Genomic DNA, 21,268 nt, shown 5'->3' on the forward strand with positions numbered 1-21,268 from the left:
ATAAAAAGAATATAGACACACATCAATGTGTGATGTGCAATCTCAAAAAGTTTCAACTCCTAATTTGACTTATATTAATAGGAAAAAAGACAAATCAGATGTGAATAGTGTCAAAGTACTATACACCCAAAGCTATCACTATTCACATTCAAAATTGTCTTTTTGAATCAGTAAATGTGAATAATGTTAAAGTACTATTCACCCAAAGATGTCTCTATGTCAAATTATACACTATTGCTTTGGATCATTCGGATCTAAATATTCATACAATGAAAGAACGATTACATGATGAACATGTCAGGTAGCATCCCACATCAAAAATTCTCTTTTTATCATTTACGTACTTGAGGACAAGCACGAATTAAGCTTGAAGATGCTTGATACGTCTCCAACGTATTTATAAATTTTTATTGTTCCATGTTGTTATAGTATCAATCTTGGATGTTTTATATGCAATTATATATCATTTTTTTGGACTAACCTATTAACCTAGTGCCAAGTGTCGGTTACTGTTTTTTTTGCCTGTTTTTGATTTTCCAGAAAATCAGTACCAAACAAAGTCCAAACACTTCGAAACTTTTTGAGGGTTTTTTCTACACAAGAGTGAAAGATCGTGGATGTCGCCTAGAGGGGGGAGTGAATAGACGCTTTAAAATAACTACGGTTTAGTGTTGAACAAATGCGGAATAAACCTAGCGGTTAATTTGTCAAGCACAAAATCTAAAACAATTAGGTTCACCTATGTACACCAACAACTTATGATAAGCAATATAAACAACTATGTGATAGCAAGATATATAACATGAAACACTATGGCTATCACAAAGTAAAGGGCAAAAGGGCATAAGTAAAGGGCTCTGGTAAGAGATAATCGAGGCACGCAGAGATGGCGATGTATCCGGAAGTTCACACCCTTGCGGATGCTAATCTCCGTTTGGAGCAATGTGGAGGCACAATGCTCCCCAAGAAGCCACTAGGGCCACCGTAACCTCCTCACGCCCTCGCACAATGCAAGATGTCGTGATTCCACTAAGGGGCCCTTGAGGGCGGTCACCGAATCCATACAAATAGCAACCCTTGGGGCGGTAACCTAACCCGTACACTTTGGCAACCCTTGGGGACGGTCACCGGTACCCATCAAATTGCTCGGGGCGATCTCCACAACCTAACTGAAGACCCCGACACTTGCCCAGAGCTTTACACCACAATGATTGAGCTCTAAGGCACCACCAACCGTCTAGGGCGCCCAAGCACCCAAGAGGAACAAGCTCTAGGGTACCAAGCACCCAAGAGTAATAAGCTTCTCAAACTTCACTTCCATGTATCACCTTGGATAACTCAAACCGATGCAACTAATGCAATGGCAAGGGAACACGGAGTGACCATGTCCTTCTCCCCCAAATCCCACCAAAGCAACTAATTGAAAGAAATATGCCGTAGAGGCAATAATAAAGTTGTTATTTTATATTTTCTTATTCATGATAAAGGTTTATTATTCATGCTAGAATTGTATATCAGAAACCTAAATACATGTGTGAGTACATAAACAAACACTGTGTTCCTACTGAGCCTCTACTTTACCAACTCTTTGATCAAAGATGGTTAAGGTTTCCTAACCATGGACATGAGTTGTCATTTGATAATGGCATGTTGATCTTTCAGTCTTATTGCTATTGCTTTCTTCATGTCATATACATATTCCTTTGACTATGAGATTATGCAACTCCCGGACACCGAAGGAATACTTTGTGTGCTATCAAACGTCACAATGTAACTGGGTGATTATAAAGATGCTCTACAGGTATCTCCTAAGGTGCTTGTTGGATTGGCATAGATCAAGATTAGGATTTGTCACTCCGAGTATCGGAGAGGTATCTCCGGGCCCTCTCGGTAATGCACATCATAAGAAGCCTTGCAAGCAAAGTGACTAATGAGTTAGTTACATGATGATGTATTACGAAACGAGTAAAGAGACTTGCCGGTAACGAGATTGAACTAGGTATAAAGATACCGATGATCGAATCTCGGGCAAGTAAATACCGATGGACAAAGGGAATAACGTATGTTGTCATAATGGTTCAATCGATAAAGATCTTCGTAGAATATGTAGGAGCCAATATGAGCATCTAGGTTCCGCTATTGGTTATTGACCGGAGAGGTGTCTCGGTCATGTCTACATAGTTCTCGAACCTGTAGGGTCCGCATGCTTAACGTTCGATGACGATTTTGTATTATACGAGTTATGTGATTTGGTGAACGAATGTTGTTGGGAGTCCCGGATGAGATCACGGACATGACGAGGAGTCTTGAAATGGTTGAGAGGTAAAGATTGATATAAAGGACGATAGTATTCGGACACCGAAAGTGTTTCGGAGGGTACCGGGTACATATCGGGTCACCGGAAGGGGTTCCGGGCACCCCCGACAAAAGATATGGGCCTAATGGGCCAAGAGGGGAAACGCAGCAGCCAACAGGGGCTGCTGCGCCCCCCATATGGGCCAAACTAGAGGAGAAGGAAAGGGAGGGATTTGGCCTCCCCCTTCCTTTTCCCTCCTCCCTCCTCCTTCCTTCCCCCTCTGGAACTTATGGAAGGGGGAGGACGAATTGGGGAGGCGCCCAAGTAGGATTGCTCCTACTTGGGGCGCCCCCTTGCTGCTCCCCTCCCTCTCCCACCTATATATACATGAGGAGGGGGCGCCTACCACCTAGAACACGTAACAACATCTGTTAGCCATGTGCGGCGCCCCCTCCATAGATTACGCCCTCGGTCATATTCCCGCGGTGCTTAGGCGAAGCCCTGCACGGATCACTTCACCATCACCGTCACCACGCCGTCCTGCTGACGAAACCCATCTACTTCCTCGACACTTTGCTGGATCAAGAGTTCGAGGGACGTCATCGAGTTGAACGTGTGCAGAACTCAGAGGTGTCGTACGTTCGATACTTGATCGGTCGGAACAAGAAGAAGTTCAACTACATCAACCACGTTATTAAATGCTTCCGCTTTCGGTCTACGAGGGTACATAGACACACTCTCCCCCTCTTGTTGCTATGCATCTCCTAGATAGATCTTGCATGAGCGTAAGAATTTTTTTGAAATTGCATGCTACGTTTCCCAAAAGTGGCATCATGAGCCAGGTCTATGCGTAGATGATATGCATGAGTAGACCACAAAGATTTGTGGGCGGTGATAGTCATACTGCTTACCACCAACGTCTTATTTTGATTCAACGGTATTGTGGGATGAAGCGACCCGGACCAATCTTACATGTCCACGCACATGAGACCGGTTCCACCGACAGACATGCAACTAGTTTTGCATAAAGGTGGCTGGCGGGTGGCTGTTTCTCCTACTTTAGTTGAATCAAATTTGACCGCGTCCGGTCCTTGTTGAAGGTTAAAACAGCAAATTTGATAAATCACCGTTGTGGTTTTGACGCATAGGTAAGAACGGTTCTTGCTAGAAGCCCGTAGCAGCCACGTAAAACTTGCAACAACAAAGCAGAGGACGTCTAACTTGTTTTTGCAAGGCATGTTGTGATGTGATATGGTCAAGACATGATGTGATATACGTTATTGTATGAGATGATCATGTTTTGTAAAAGTTACTGGCAACCAGCAGGAGCCTTATGGTTGTCTCTTTATTGTATGAAATGCAAATGCCATGTAATTGCTTTACTTTATCACTATGCATTAGCGAAAGTTGTAGAAGCAATAGTTGGCGAGACGACCACGACGCCATGATGGAGATCAAGGTGTAAAGCCAGTTGATGTCTACTACACAACCTTCTTCTTGTAGACGTTGTTGGGCCTCCAAGTGCAGAGGTTTGTAGGACAGTAGCAAATTTCCCTCAAGTGGATGACCTAAGGTTTATCAATCCGTGGGAGGCGTAGGAGAAGATGGTCTCTCTCAAGCAACCCTGCAACCAAATATCAAAGAGTCTCTTGTGTCCCCAACACACCCAATACAATGGTAAATTGTATAGGTGCACTAGTTCGGCAAAGAGATGGTGATACAAGTGCAATATGGATGGTAGATATAGGTTTTTGTAATCAAAATATAAAAACAGCAAGGTAGCAAGTGGTAAAAGTGAGCACAAACGGTATTGCAATGCTAGGAAACAAGGCCTAGGGTTCATACTTTCACTAGTGCAAGTTCTCTCAACAATAATAACATAATTGGATCATATAACTATCCCTCAACATGCAACAAAGAGTCACTCCAAAGTCACTAATAGCGGAGAACAAACAAAGAGATTATTGTAGGGTACGAAACCACCTCAAAGTTATTCTTTCCGATCAATCCGTTGGGCTATTCCTATAAGTGTCACAAACAGCCCTAGAGTTCGTAGTAAAATAACACCTTAAGACGCAAATCAACTAAAACCCTAATGTCACCTCAAGTATCCGTGGGTATGATTATACGATATGCATCACACAATCTCAGAGTCATCTATTCAACCAACACAAAGAACTTCAAAGAGTGCCCCAAAGTTTCTACCGGAGAGTCAAGATGAAAACGTGTGCCAACCCCTATGCATAAGTTCACGAGGTCACGGAACTCGCAAGTTGATCACCAAAACATACATCAAGTAGATCACATGATATCCCATTGTCACCACAGATAAGCACATGCAATACATACATCAAGTGTTCTGAAATCCTTAAAGACTCAATCCGATAAGATAACTTCAAAGGAAAAACTCAATTCATCACAAGAGAGTAGAGGGGGAGAAACATCATAAGATCCAACTATAATAGCAAAGCTCGCGGTACATCAAGATCGTGCCAAATCAAGAACGTGCGCGAGAGAGAGATCAAACACATAGCTACTGGTACATACCCTCAGCCCCGAGGGTGAACTACTCCCTCCTCGTCATGTAGAGCGCCGGGATAATGAAGATGGCCACCGGAGAGGGATTCCCCCTCCGGCAGGGTGCTGGAACGGGTCTAGATTGGTTTTCGGTGGCTACGGTGGCTTCTGGCGGCGGAACTCCCAACTCCCGATCTAGGTTATTTTCTAGAGGTTTCTGTATTTATATGATTTTTTGGCGTCGGTCTCACGTCAAGAAGGTGCCCGAGTCGTCCACGAGGTAGGCCCATGCACTGGGGGGGCACCCCCCACCCTCGTGGACGGCCCGGGACTCTTCTGGCCCAACTCTTTTACTCCGGGGTCTTCTTTTGGTCCATAAAAAATCGTCAAAAATTGTCACGTCAGTTGGACTCCGTTTGGTATTCCTTTTCTGTAAAACTCAAAAACAAGAAAAAAAACATAAAGTGGCACTGGGCTCTAGGTTAATAGGTTAGTCCCGAAAATCATATGAAATAGCATATAAATGCATATAAAACATCTAAGGCTTGATAATATAATAGCATGGAACAATCAAAAATTATAGATACGTTGGAGACGTATCAAGCATCCCCAATCTTAATTCCTTCTCGTCCTCGAGTAGGTAAATGATAAAAACAGAATTTTTGATGTGGAATGCTACCTAACATATTTATCCATGTAATTCTCTTTATTGTGGCAAGAATATTCAAATCCATAAGATTCAAGACAAAAGTTTAATATTGACATAAAAATAATAATACTTCAAGCATACTAACCAAGCAACTATGTCTTATCAAAATAACATAGCCAAAGAAAGCTTATTCCTACAAAATCATATAGTTTGGCCATGCTTCATTTTCGTCACACAAAATGCTCCCATCATGCACAACCCCGATGACAAGCCGAGCAATTGGTTCATACTTTTTAACGCGCTTCAGCCTTTTCAACCCTTATGCAATACATGAGCGCAAGCCATGTGTTGGGGAACGTAGTAATATCAAAAATAATTCCTATGCACACGCAAGATCATGGTGATGCATAGCAACGAGAGGGGAGAGTGTTGTCCACGTACCCTCGTAGACCGAAAGCGGAAGCGTTATAACAACGCGGTTGATGTAGTCGCACGTCTTCACGGCCCGACCGATCAAGCACCGAAACTACGGCACCTCCGAGTTCTAGCACACGTTCAGCTCGATGACGATCCCCGGACTCCGATCCAGCAGAATGTCGAGGAAGAGTTCCGTCAGCACGACCGCGTGATGACGATCTTGATGTTCTACCGTCGCAGGGCTTCTCCTAAGCACCGCTACAATATTATCGAGGATTATGGTGGAGGGGGGCACCGCACACGGCTAAGAGATCAATGATCAATTGTTGTGTCTCTGGGGTGCCCCCTGCCCCCGTATATAAAGGAGCAAGGGGGGAGGCGGCCAGCCTAGGAGGAGCGCGCGCCAAGGGGGGGAGTCCTACTCCCATCGGGAGTAGGACTCCTCCTTCCCTTGTTGGAGTAGGAGAGAAGGAAAGAGGGGGAGAGGAACAAGGAAAAGGGGGCTGCACCCCTTGTCCAATTTGGAACAGAGGGGGCGCGCGCGCCTCCTTCCTTTTGGCCTCTCTCCTCTATTCCCGTATGGCCCAATAAGGCCCATATACTCCCCGGCAAATTCCCGTAACTCTCCGGTACTCTGAAAAATACCCGAATCACTCGGAACCTTTCTGATGTCCGAATATAGTCGTCCAATATATCGATCTTTACATCTCGACCATTTCGAGACTCCTCGTCATGTCCCCGATCTCATCCGGGACTCCGAACTCCTTCGGTACATCAAAACTCATAAACTCATAATATAACTGTCATTGAAACCTTAAGCGTGCGGACCCTACGGGTTCGAGAACAATGTAGACATGACCGAGACACGTCTCCGGTCAATAACCAATAGCGGAACCTGGATGCTCATATTGGCTTCCACATATTCTACGAAGATCTTTATCGGTCAGACTGCATAACAACATACGTTGTTCCCTTTGTCATCGGTATGTTACTTGCCCGAGATTCGATCGTCGGTATCTCAATACCTAGTTCAATCTCGTTACCGGCAAGTCTCTTTACTCGTTCCGTAATACATCATCCCGCAACTAACTCATTAGTTGCAATGCTTGCAAGGCTTAAGTGATGTGCATTACCGAGAGGGCCCAGAGATACCTCTCCGACAATCGGAGTGACAAATCCTAATCTCGAAATACGCTAACCCAACAAGTACCTTCGGAGACACCTGTAGAGCACCTTTATAATCACCCAATTACGTTGTAACGTTTAGTAGCACACAAAGTGTTCCTCTGGTAAATGGGAGTTGCATAATCTCATAGTCATAGGAACATGTATAAGTCATGAAGAAAGCAATAGCAACAAACTAAACGATCAAGTGCTATGCTAACGGAATGGGTCAAGTCAATCACATCATTCTCCTAATGATGTGATCCCGTTAATCAAATGACAACTCATGTATATGGTTAGGAAACATAACCATCTTTGATCAACGAGCTAGTCAAGTAGAGGCATACTAGTGACACTCTGTTTGTCTATGTATTCACACATGTATTATGTTTCCGGTTAATACAATTCTAGCATGAATAATAAACATTTATCATGAAATAAGGAAATAAATAATAACTTTATTATTGCCTCTAGGGCATATTTTCTTCACCATGGACATAACACTATGCGTGGAATAGAGTATGATGATAGGGGTTATGTGAGAAGACAAAAAAAGAAGAAAGTCTCACATTGACGTGACTAATAAATGGGCTATGGAGATGCCCATCAATTGATGTCAATGCGAGGAGTAGGGATTGCCATGCAACAGATGCACTAGAGCTATAAATATATGAAAGCTCATCAAAAGAAACTAAGTGGGTGTGCATCCAACTTGCTTGATCACGAAGACCTAGGGAATTTGAGGAAGCCCATCATTGGAATATACAAGCCAAGTTCTATAATGAAAGATTCCCACTAGTATATGAAGGTGACAACATAGGAGACTCTCTATCATGAAGATCATGGTGCTACTTTGAAGCACAAGTGTGGTAAAAGGATAGTAGCATTGCCCCTTATCTCTTTTTCTCTCATTTTTTTGTTTTTTTGGGCCTTCTCTTTTTTATGGCCTCTTTTTTTCTTTTTTTTTTAATTTTTCGTCCGGAGTCTCATCCCGACTCGTGGGGGAATCATAGTCTCCATCATCCTTTCCTCACATGGGACAATGCTCTAATAATGATGACCATCACACTTTTATTTACTTACAACTCAAGAATTACAACTCGATACTTAGAACAAAATATGACTCTATATGAATGCCTTCGGCGGTGTACCGGGATGTGCAATGAATCAAGAGTGACATGTATGAAAGAATTATGAATGGTGGCTTTGCCACAACTACGATGTCAACTACATGATCATGCAAAGCAATATGACAATGATGGAGCGTGTCATAAAAACGGAACGATGGAAAGTTGCATGGCAATATATCTCGGAATGGCTATGGAAATACCATAATAGGTAGGTATGGTGGCTGTTTTGAGGAAGATATAAGAAGGTTTATGTGTGATAGAGCGTATCGTATCACGGGGTTTGGATGTACCGACGAAGTTTGCACCAACTCTCAAGGCGAGAGAGGGCAATGCATGGTACCGAAGAGGCTAGCAATGATGGAAGGGTGAGAGTGCGTAATATCCATCGACTCACATTAGTCATAAAGAACTCATATTCTTATTGCAAAAGTTTATTAGCCCTTGAAGCAAAGTACTACTACGCATGCCCCTAGGGGGATAGATTGGTAGGAAAAGACCATCGCTCGTCCCCGACCGCCACTCATAAGGAAAGCAATCAAAGAACACCCCATGCTTCAAATTTGTCACACAACGTTTACCATACGTGCATGCTACGGGACTTGCCAACCTCAACACAAGTATTTCTCAATTTCACAATTACTCAACTAGCACAACTCTACGGGAATCACAAACTTCAACACAAGTATTTCTCAAATTCACAACTACTCAACTAGCATGACTCTAATATCACCATCTCCATATATCAAAACAATTATCAAGTATCAACTTCTCATAGTATTCAATTCACTTTATATGAAAGTTTTTATTATATCCTTCTTGGATGCCCATCATATTATGACTAAATTCATAACCAAAGCAAATTACCATGCTGTTTAGGACTCTCAAAATGATATAAGTGAAGCATGAGAGTTCATCTATTTCTAAATAAAAGTACCATCGTGCTCTAAAAAGATATAAGTGAAGTACTAGAGCAAATGACAAACTACTCTAAAAGATATAAGTGAAGATCAATGAGTAGACGAATAATTATGCAACTATGTGAAGACTCTCTAACATTTAATAATTTCAGATCTTGGTATTTTATTCAAACAGCAAGCAAAACAAAAGAAAAAAAATAAAATGACGCTCCAAGCAAAACACATATCATGTGGTGAATAAAAATATAGCTCCAAGTAAAATTACCGATGAACGAAGACGAAAGAGGGGATGCCTTCCGGGGCATCCCCAAGCTTAGGCTCTTGGTTGTCCTTGAATATTACCTTGGGGTGCCTTGGGAATCCCCAAGCTTAGGCTCTTGCCACTCCTTATTCCATAGTCCATCGAATCTTTACCCAAAACTTGAAAACTTCACAACACAAAACTTAACAGAAAACTCGTAAGCTCCGTCAGTATAAGAAAATAAATCACCACTTAGGTACTGTTGTGAACTCATTCTAAATTCATATTGGTGTAATATCTACTGTATTTCAAATCATGTATGGTTCATACCCTCCGATACTACTCATAGATTCATCAAAATAAGCAAACAACACATAGAATACAGAATCAGTCAAAAACAGAACAGTTTGTAGTAATCTGGATCAAACGTATACTTCTGGAAACCCAAAAATTCTAAAATAAATTGATGGACATGAGGAATTTATCTATTAATCATCTTCAAAAAGAATCAACTAAGTAGCACTCTCCAGTAAAACATAGCAGCAAATCTCGTGAGCGCTAAAGTTTCTGTTTTTTACAGCAAGATCGCAAAGACTTTCCCCAAGTCTTCCCAAAGGTTCTACTTGGCACAAACACTAATTAAAACATAAAAACTCAATCATAACATAGGCTAGATAAATTATTTATTACTAAACAGGAACAAAAAGCAAGGAACAAAAATAAAATCGGGTTGCCTCCCAACAAGCGCTATCGTTTAATGCCCCTAGCTAGGCATGATGATTTCAATGATGCTCACATGAAAGATAAGAACTGAAACATAAAGAGAGCATCATGAAGAATATAACTAGCACATTTAAGTCTAACCCACTTCCTATGCATAGGGATTTTGTGAGCAAACAACTTATGGGAACAAGAATCAACTTGCATAGGAAGGTAAAACTTGATATTATTGCAACTCCCACAAGCATATATTCCTCCCTCATAATAATTTTCAGTAGCATCATGGATGAATTCAACAATATAACTATCACATAAAGCATTCTTTTCATGATCTACGAGCATAGAAAATTTACTATTCTCCACATAAACAAAATTCTTCTCATTCGGAATAGTGGGAGTATCATAAGAAACTCGAATACTATAAATTGTTTCCACATTAAAAGAGTAATGTTCAGAAAAAGGGTAATCATAATCATGACAAGTTTTATAAATATAATCATCACTACTTTTTATAGCATATATATCATCACAATAATCATCATAAGTAGCAACTTTGTTCTCACCATAATCAATTGAAACCTCTTCCAAGATAGTGGAATCATTACTAAATAAAGTCATGACCTCTCCAAATCCACTTTCATAATTGTCACAATAAGATTCAACACCCTCCAAAATAGTGGGATCATTACTTACTAAAGTTGACACTCTTCCAAACCCACTTTCATCAATATAATCATCATAAATAGGAGGCATGCTATCATCATAGTAAATTTGCTCATCAAAACTTGGGAGACTAAAAATATCATCTTCATTAATCATAGCATCCCCAAGCTTGGGACAAACATTAATTGCAGCAAATACATTTTCAAACATGTCATTCTCATCAAACATAGCATCCCCAAGCTTGGGCCTTTTCATATCATAAGCATAATCACTCTCATCATTAATAGTATGGATAGCACCAATAGTGTAACAATTATCATCATCACGATGAGTAATAGGAGCAACATCATTTGGGAGAGATACATTTTTACCTTTACTTCTCTGTCTTTTCTTTTTCTTCTTCACATTAAGTATGGGTTTTGTTGGAGAACGTTGTAGAAAACAAAAAAAAATCCTACGTTTTCACCAAGATCCATCTATGAGTTCATCTAGAAACGAGTGATCGGATGCATCTACATACCATTGTAGATCGCGAGCGGAAGCGTTCAAAGAACGGGGATGGGGGAGTCGTACTCGTCGTGATCCAAATCACCGGAGATCCTAGCGCCGAATGGACGGCACCTCCGTGTTCAACACACATACGGTCAGCGTGACGTCTCCTCCTTCTTGATCCAGCAAGGGAAAGGAGAGGTTGATGAAGATCCAGCAGCACGACAAGGGGGGGTGTAGCAGGGGAGAGGGAGGCGCCAAGACTTCAGGGTGCGGCTGCCCTCCCTCCCCCCCTTTATATAGGCCCCCTAAGGGGTGCGCCGGCCCTAGGAGATGGGATCTCCTAGGGGGGGCGGCGGCCAAGGGGAGGAGTGCCCCCCAAGGCAAGTGGAGGCGCCCCCTCCCCTAGGGTTCCCTACCCTAGGCGCATGGGGGGCCCAAGGGGGGGGGGCGCACCAGCCCACTATGGGCTGGTTCCCTCCCCACTTCAGCCCATGGACCATTCCGGAACTCCTCGTGATGTCCGGGATCTCATCCGGGACTCCGAACAACTTTCAGATTACTGCATACTCATATCCATACAACCCTAGCGTCACCGAACCTTAAGTGTGTAGACCCTACGGGTTCGGGAGACATGTAGACATGACCGAGACGGCTCTCCGGTCAATAACCAACAGCGGGATCTGGATACCCATGTTGGCTCCCACATGCTCCTCGATGATCTCATCGGATGAACCACGATGTCGAGGATTCAAGCAACCCCGTATACAATTCCCTTTGTCAATCGGTACGTTACTTGCCCGAGACTCGATCGTCGGTATCCCAATACCTTGTTCAGTCTCGTTACCGGCAAGTCACTTTACTCGTACCGTAATGCATGATCCCGTAACCAGACACTTGGTCACTTTGAGCTCATTATGATGATGCATTACCGAGTGGGCCCAGAGATACCTCTCCGTCATACGGAGTGACAAATCCCAGTCTTGATCCGTGTCAACCCAACAGACACTTTCGGAGATACCCGTAGTATACCTTTATAGTCACCCAGTTACGTTGTGACGTTTGGTACACCCAAAGCACTCCTACGGTATCCGGGAGTTACACGATCTCATGGTCTAAGGAAAAGATACTTGACATTGGAAAAACTCTAGCAAACGAACTATACGATCTTGTACTATGTTTAGGATTGGGTCTTGTCCATCACATCATTTTCCTAATGATGTGATCTCGTTATCAATGACATCCAATGTCCATAGTCAGGAAACCATGACTATCTGTTGATCAACGAGCTAGTCAACTAGAGGCTTACTAGGGACATGTTGGTGTCTATGTATTCACACATGTATTACGATTTCCGGATAACACAATTATAGCATGAATAAAAGACAATTATCATGAACAAGGAAATATAATAATAATCCTTTTATTATTATTGCCTCTAGGGCATATTTCCAACAGTCTCCCACTTGCACTAGAGTAAATAATCTAGTTACATTGTGATGAATCGAACACCCATGGAATTCTGGTGTTGATCATGTTTTGCTCTAGGGAGAGGTTTAGTCAACGGATCTGCTACATTCAGGTCCGTATGTACTTTACAAATATCTATGTCTCCATCTTGAACATTTTCACGAATGGAGTTGAAGCGACGCTTAATGTGCCTGGTTTTCTTGTGAAACCTGGGCTCCTTGGCAAGTGCAATAGCTCCAGTGTTGTCACAGAAGAGTTTGATCGGCCTCGACGCATTGGGTATGACTCCTAGGTCGGTGATGAACTCCTTCACCCAAATTGCTTCATGCGTTGCCTCCGAGGCTGCCATGTACTCCGCTTCACATGTAGATCTCGCCACGACGCTCTGCTTGCAACTAGACCAGCTTACTGCCCCACCATTCAAAATATACACGTATCCGGTTTGTGACTTAGAGTCATCCAGATCTGTGTCGAAGCTAGCGTCGACGTAACCCTTTACGACGAGCTCTTTGCCACCTCCATAAACGAGAAACATTTCCTTAGTCCTTTTTAGGTACTTCAGGATATTCTTGACCGCTGTCCAGTGTTCCTTGCCGGGATTACTTTGGTACCTACCTACCAAACTTACGGCAAGGTTTACATCAGGTCTGGTACACAGCATGGCATACATAATAGACCCTATGGCTGAGGCATAGGGGGTGACACTCATCTCTTCTATATCTTCTGCCGTGGTCGGACACTGAGCTGAGCTCAATTTCACACCTTGCAACACAGGCAAGAACCCCTTCTTAGACTGATCCATATTGAACTTCTTCAATATCTTATCAAGGTATGTGCTTTGTGAAAGACCTATGAGGCGTCTTGATCTATCTCTATAGATCTTGATGCCTAATATATAAGCAGCTTCTCCAAGGTCCTTCATTGAAAAACTCTTATTCAAGTAGGCCTTAATGCTGTCCAAAAGCTCTATATCATTTCCCATCAAAAGTATGTCATCTACATATAATATGAGAAATGCTACAGAGCTCCCACTCACTTTCTTGTAAACGCATGCTTCTCCATAAGTCTGCATAAACCCAAATGCTTTGATCATATCATCAAAGTGAATATTCCAACTCCGAGATGCTTGCACCAGCCCATAAATTGAGCGTTGGAGCTTGCACACCTTGTCAGCATTCTTAGGATCGACAAAACCTTCCGGCTGCATCATATACAATTCTTCCTTAAGGAAACCATTAAGGAATGCCGTTTTGACGTCCATTTGCCATATCTCATAATCATAGAATGCGGCAATTGCTAACATGATTCGGATGGACTTCAGCTTCGCTACAGGTGAGAAAGTCTCATCGTAGTCAACCCCTTGAACTTGTCGATAACCCTTAGCGACAAGCCGAGCTTTATAGATGGTCACATTACCATCCGCGTCTGTCTTCTTCTTAAAGATCCATTTATTTTCTATGGCTCGCCGCTCAACGGGCAAGTCAGTCAAAGTCCACACTTCATTTTCATACATGGATCCTATCTCGGATTTCATGGCTTCCAGCCATTTGTCGGAATCTGGGCCTGCCATCGCTTCTTCATAGTTCGAAGGTTCACCGTTGTCTAACAACATGATTTCCAAGACAGGGTTGCCGTACCACTCTGGTGCGGAACGTGTCCTTGTGGACCTACGAAGTTCAGTAGCAACTTGATCTGAAGTTTCATGATCATCATCATTAACTTCCTCTCTAGTCGGTGCAGGCACCTCAGGAACATTTTCTTGAGTCGCGCCACTTTCCAGTTCAAGAGGTAATACTTCATCAAGTTCTACTTTCCTCCCACTTACTTCTTTCGAGAGAAACTCTTTCTCTAGAAAGGATCCATTCTTGGCAACAAATATCTTGCCTTCGGATCTGAGGTAGAAGGTATACCCAATAGTTTCTTTAGGGTATCCTATGAAGACGCATTTTTCTGACTTGGGTCCGAGCTTTTCAGGTTGAAGTTTCTTGACATAAGCATCACATCCCCAAACTTTTAGAAACGACAGCTTAGGTTTCTTCCCAAACCATAATTCATACGGTGTCGTCTCAACGGATTTCGACGGAGCCCTATTTAAAGTGAATGCGGCAGTCTCTAAAGCATAGCCCCAAAATGATAGCTGTAAATCGGTAAGAGACATCATAGATCGCACCATATATAATAGAGTGCGATTACGACGTTCGGACACACCATTACGCTGAGGTGTTCCAGGTGGCGTGAGTTGTGAAACTATTCCACATTTTCTTAAGTGTGTGCCAAATTCGTGACTCAAGTATTCTCCCCCACGATCTGATCGCAAAAACTTGATTTTCCTGTCACGTTGATTCTCAACCTCACTCTGAAATTCCTTGAACTTTTCAAAGGTCTCAGACTTGTGTTTCATTAAATAGACATACCCATATCTACTCAAGTCATCAGTGAGGGTGAGAACATAACGATAGCCACCGCGAGCCTCAACACTCATTGGACCGCACACATCAGTATGTATGATTTCCAATAAGTTGGTTGCTCGCTCCATTGTTCCTGAGAACGGAGTCTTGGTCATTTTACCCATGAGGCATGGTTCGCACGTGTCAAATGATTCGTAATCAAGAGACTCTAAAAGTCCATCTGCATGGAACTTCTTCATGCGTTTGACACCTATGTGACCAAGGCGGCAGTGCCACAAGTATGTGGGACTATCATTATCAACCTTACATCTTTTGGTATTCACACTATGAATATGTGTAGCATTACACTTGAGATTCATTAAGAATAAACCATTCACCATCGGAGCATGACCATAAAACATATCTCTCATATAAATAGAACAACCATTATTCTCGGATTTAAATGAGTAGCCATCTCGAACTAAACGAGATCCTGATACAATGTCCATGATCAAAGCTGGCACTAAATAACAATTATTGAGGTTTAAAACTAATCCCGTAGGTAAATGTAGAGGTAGTGTGCCGACGGCGATCACATCGACCTTGGAACCATTCCCGACGCACATCGTCACCTCGTCCTTCGCCAGTCTCCGCTTATTCCGCAGCTCCTGCTTTGAGTTACAAATGTGAGCAACTGCACCGGTATCAAATACCTAGGAGCTACTACGAGTACTGGTAAGGTACACATCAATTACATGTATATCACATATACCTTTCGTGATGCCGGCCTTCTTGTCCGCTAAGTATTTGGGACAGTTCCGCTTCTAGTGACCACTTCCCTTGCAATAAAAGCACTCAGTCTCGGGCTTGGGTCCATTCTTTGGCTTCTTCCCGACAGCTTGCTTACCGGGTGCGGCAACTCCCTTGCCGTCCTTCTTGAAGTTCTTCTTACCCTTGCCTTTCTTGAACTTAGTGGTTTTATTCACCATCAACACTTGATGTTCCTTTTTGACTTCTACCTCTGCTGATTTCAGCATTGCAAATACTCCAGGAATGGTCTTTTCCATCCCCTGTATATTGAAGTTCATCACAAAGCTTTTGTAGCTCGGTGGAAGCGACTGAAGGATTCTGTCAATGATCGCGTCATCCGGGAGATTAACTCCCAGCTGAGTCAAGCGGTTATGTAACCCAGACATAGTGAGTATGTGCTCACTGACAGAACTGTTTTCCTCCATCTTACAGCTGAAGAACTTGTCGGAGACTTCATATCTCTCGACCCGGGCATGAGCTTGAAAAACCATTTTCAGCTCTTCGAACATCTCATATGCTCCGTGTCTCTCAAAACACTTTTGGAGCCCCGTCTCTAAGCTGTAAAGCATGCCGCACTGAACGAGGGAGTAATCATCGGTACGTGTCTGCCAAGCGTTCATAACGTCTTGTTCTGCAGGGAGAGCAGGTGCTTCACCTAGCGGTGCTTGTAGGACATAGTCTTTCTTGGCAGCTATGAGGATGATCCTCAGGTTCCGGACCCAGTCCGTATAGTTGCTGCCATCGTCTTTCAGCTTGGTTTTCTCTAGGAACGCGTTGAAGTTGAGGACAACGTTGGCCATTTGATCTACAATACATGTTGTAAAGATTTTAGACTAAGTTCATGATAATTAAGTTCATCTAATCAAATTATTCAATGAACTCCCACTTAGATAGACATCCCTCCAGTCATCTAAGTATAACATGATCCGAGTTAAATAGGCCGTGTCCGATCATCACGTGAGACGGACTAGTCAACATCGGTGAACATCTTCATGTTGATCGTATCTTCTATACGACTCATGCTCGACCTTTCGGTCTTCTGTGTTCCGAGGCCATGTCTGTACATGCTAGGCTCGTCAAGTCAACCTAAGTGTTTGCATGTGTAAATCTGTCTTACACCCGTTGTATGTGAACGTTGGAATCTATCACACCCGATCATCACGTGGTGCTTCGAAACAACGAACTGTCGCAACGGCGCACAGTTAGGGGAAACACTTTCTTGAAATTATTATGAGGGATCATCTTATTTACTACCGTCATTCTAAGTAAACAAGATGCAAAAACATGATAAACATCTCATGCAATCAAATAATAGTGACATGATATGGCCAATATCATATAGCTCCTGTGATCTCCATCTTGGGGCTCCATGATCATCTTGTCACCGGCATGACACCATGATCTCCATCATCATGATCTCCATAATCGTGTCTCCATGAAGTTGCTCGCCAACTATTACTTCTACTACTATGGCTAACACGTTTAGCAATAAAGTAAAGTAATTTACATGGCGTTTCTCAATGACACGCAGGTCATACAAAAATAAAGACAACTCCTATGGCTCCTGCCGGTTGTCATACTCATCGACATGCAAGTCGTGATTCCTATTACAAGAACATGATCTCATACATCACATATATCATTCATCATTCATCACAACTTTGTCCATATCACATCATAAAACACTTGCTGCAAAAACAAGTTTGACGTCCTCTAATTGTTGTTGCAAGTTTTACGTGGCTGCAAGAGGGTTCTAGCAAGAACGTTTTCTTACCTACGTTAAAGCCACAACGTGATTTGTCAACTTCTATTTACCCTTCATAAGGACCCTTTTCGTCGAATCCGCTCCAACTAAAGTGGGAGAGACAGACACCCGCCAGCCACCTTATGCAACTAGTGCATGTCAGTCGGTGGAACTGGTCTCACGTAAGCGTACGTGTAAGGTCGGTCCGGGCCACTTCATCCCACAATACCGCTGAAGCAAAATAAGACTAGTAGCGGCAAGAAAGTTGACAACATCTACGCCCACAACAAATTGTGTTCTACTCGTGCAAAGAGAACTACGCATAGACCTAGCTCATGATGCCACTGTTGGAGAACGTTGCAGAAAACAAAAAAAATTCCTACGTTTTCACCAAGATCCATCTATGAGTTCATCTAGCAACGAGTGATCGGATGCATCTACATACCTTTGTAGATCGTGAGCGGAAGCGTTCAAAGAACGGGGATGAGGGAGTCGTACTCGTCGTGATCCAAATCACCGGAGATCCTAGCGCCGAACGGACGGCACCTCCGCGTTCAACACACGTACGGTCAGCGTGACGTCTCCTCCTTCTTGATCCATCAAGGGGAAAGGAGAGGTTGATGAAGATCCAGCAGCACGACGGCGTGGTGGTGGATGCAGCAGTCATCGTAGCAGGGCTTCGCCGTTCTTCTGCGAGAGGGAGAGGTGTAGCAGGGGAGTGTGAGGCGCCAAGACTTCAGGGTGCGGCTGCCCTCCCTCCCCCCTTTATATAGGCCCCCTAGGGGGTGCGCCGGCCCTAGGAGATGGGATCTCCTAGGGGGGGCGGCGACCAAGGGGAGGAGTGCCCCCCAAGGCAAGTGGAGGCGCTCCCTCCCCTAGGGTTCCCAACCCTAGGCACATGGGGGGCCCAAGGGGGGCGCACCAGCCCACTATGGGCTGGTTCCCTCCCCACTTCAGCCCATGGGGCCCTCCGGGATGGGTGGCCCCACCCGGTGGACCCCCGGGACCCTTCCGGTGGTCCCGGTACAATACCGTTGACCCCCGAAACTCTCCCGATGGCCGAAACTGCACTTCCTATATATAATTCTTCACCTCTGGACCATTCCGGAACTCCTCGTGATGTCCGGGATCTCATCCGGGACTCCGAACAACTTTCAGATTACTGCATACTCATATCCATACAACCCTAGCGTCACCGAACCTTAAGTGTGTAGACCCTACGGGTTCGGGAGACATGTAGACATGACCGAGACGGCTCTCCGGTCAATAACCAACAGCGGGATCTGGATACCCATGTTGGCTCCCACATGCTCCTCGATGATCTCATCGGATGAACCACGATGTCGAGGATTCAAGCAACCCCGTATACAATTCCCTTTGTCAATCGGTACGTTACTTGCCCGAGACTCGATCGTCGGTATCCCAATACCTTGTTCAGTCTCGTTACCGGCAAGTCACTTTACTCGTACCGTAATGCATGATCCCGTGACCAGACACTTGGTCACTTTGAGCTCATTATGATGATGCATTACCGAGTGGGCCCAGAGATACCTCTCCGTCATACGGAGTGATAAATCCCAATCTTGATCCGTGTCAACCCAACAGACACTTTTGAAGATACCCGTAGTATACCTTTATAGTCACCCAGTTACATTGTGACGTTTGGTACACCCAAAGCACTCCTACGGTATCCGGGAGTTACATGATCTCATGGTCTAAGGAAAAGATACTTGACATTGGAAAAACTCTAGCAAACAAACTATACAATCTTGTGCTATGTTTAGGATTGGGTCTTGTCCATCACATCATTCTCCTAATGATGTGATCTCGTTATCAATGACATCCAATGTCCATAGTCAGGAAACCATGACTATCTGTTGATCAACGAGCTAGTCAACTAGAGGCTTACTAGGGACATGTTGGTGTCTATGTATTCACACATGTATTACGATTTCCGAATAACACAATTATAGTATGAATAAAAGACAATTATCATGAACAAGGAAATATAATAATAATCCTTTTATTATTATTGCCTCTAGGGCATATTTCCAACAGGTTTAACCCTCTTTTTGGAGCTCCTTATTAACGAGATTTGTTGAATAGAAGGCTTCTCCTCGTTACCTGATTCATCATAAGAAATAATAGGAGGGTATTGGGAAGTCTCTTCCCTTTCATTAGTATTCTCTTCATCTTCTATTTGTTTTCTTGTCTTTATGTAATTGGCAATATAAGGATTTTCAATGCAATTCACCGCAGAATACATAAAAATTTCTTCTAGATTAAAATCAAGAAATCTATCAAGATTAAATTTTGGAATACCTTCAGTTATAGGTTTCATTTCTTCATACCCCAAAAGAAGACTAAGCTCTTTATGGTGCTCAAGGTTAATCAAGTTATCACAATTTTTGGACACGATTTGATCATGAAACAAATAGCATTGGAGCTTTAAATGACCATGTTCATTGCAAAGTTCACAAGGATGGCGATAAATATTGAATCTTTCAACACAATCATCTAGCCTTTCTTGGAACAATTTAGTTTCCAAATACTTATGCCTCTTGCAAAATCTATCTTCCCTATTTGGTGTGTGCTACCTCTTGAGCACTGCATTGGTTTTCCCTTAAACGGGAAAGGGTGATGCAGCAAAGTCGCATAAGTATTTCCCTCAGTTTTTGAGAACCAAGGTATCAATCCAGTAGGAGATCACGCTCAAGTCCCACGCACCTACACAAACAAATAAGAACCTCACAACCAACGCGATAAAGGGGTTGTCAAGCCCTTCATGGTCACTTACGAGAGTGAGATCTGATAGATATGATAAGATAATATTTTTGGCATTTTTATGATAAAGAGAAATAAAGATGCAAAGTAAAATAAACGGCAAAGGAAATAACTAAGTGTTGGAAGATTAATATGATGGAAGATAGACCCGGGGGCCATAGGCTTCACTAGTGGCTTCTCTCAAGAGCATAAGTATTATGGTGGGTGAACGAATTACTATCGAGTAATTGATAGAATTTAGCATAGTTCTGAGAATATCTAGGTATGATCATGTATATAGGCATCACATCCATGACAAGTAGACCGAAACGATTCTGCATCTACTACTATTACTCCACACATCGACCGCTATCCAGCATGCATCTAGAGTATTAAGTTCATAAGAATAGAGTAATGCTTTAAGTAAGATGACATGATGTAGAGGGATAAACTCATGCAATATGATATAAACCCCACCTTTTTATCCTCAATGGCAACAATACAATACGTGTCGGTTCCCTTTCTGTCACTAGGATCGAGCACCGCAAGATTGAACCCAAAGCTAAGCACTTCTTCCATTGCAAGAAAGATCAATCTAGTAGGCCAAACCAAACTGATAATTCGAAGAGACTTGCAAAGATAAACCAATCATACATAAAAGAATTCAGAGGAGAATCAAATATTGTTCATAGATAATCTGGATCATAAACCCACAATTCATCGGATCTCGACAAACACACCGCAAAAGAAGATTACATCGAATAGATGTCCAAGAGAATCGAGGAGAACTTTGTATTGAGATCCAAAGAGAGAGAAGAAGCCATCTAGCTAATAACTATGGACGTGTAGGTCTGAAGTAAACTACTCACACATCATAGGAGAGGCCGTGGA

Source organism: Triticum urartu, chromosome 7A (genome assembly GCF_056163025.1).
Source record: "Triticum urartu cultivar PI428250 chromosome 7A, HENAU_Tu73, whole genome shotgun sequence".
Classification (NCBI taxonomy): Eukaryota; Viridiplantae; Streptophyta; class Magnoliopsida; order Poales; family Poaceae; genus Triticum; species Triticum urartu.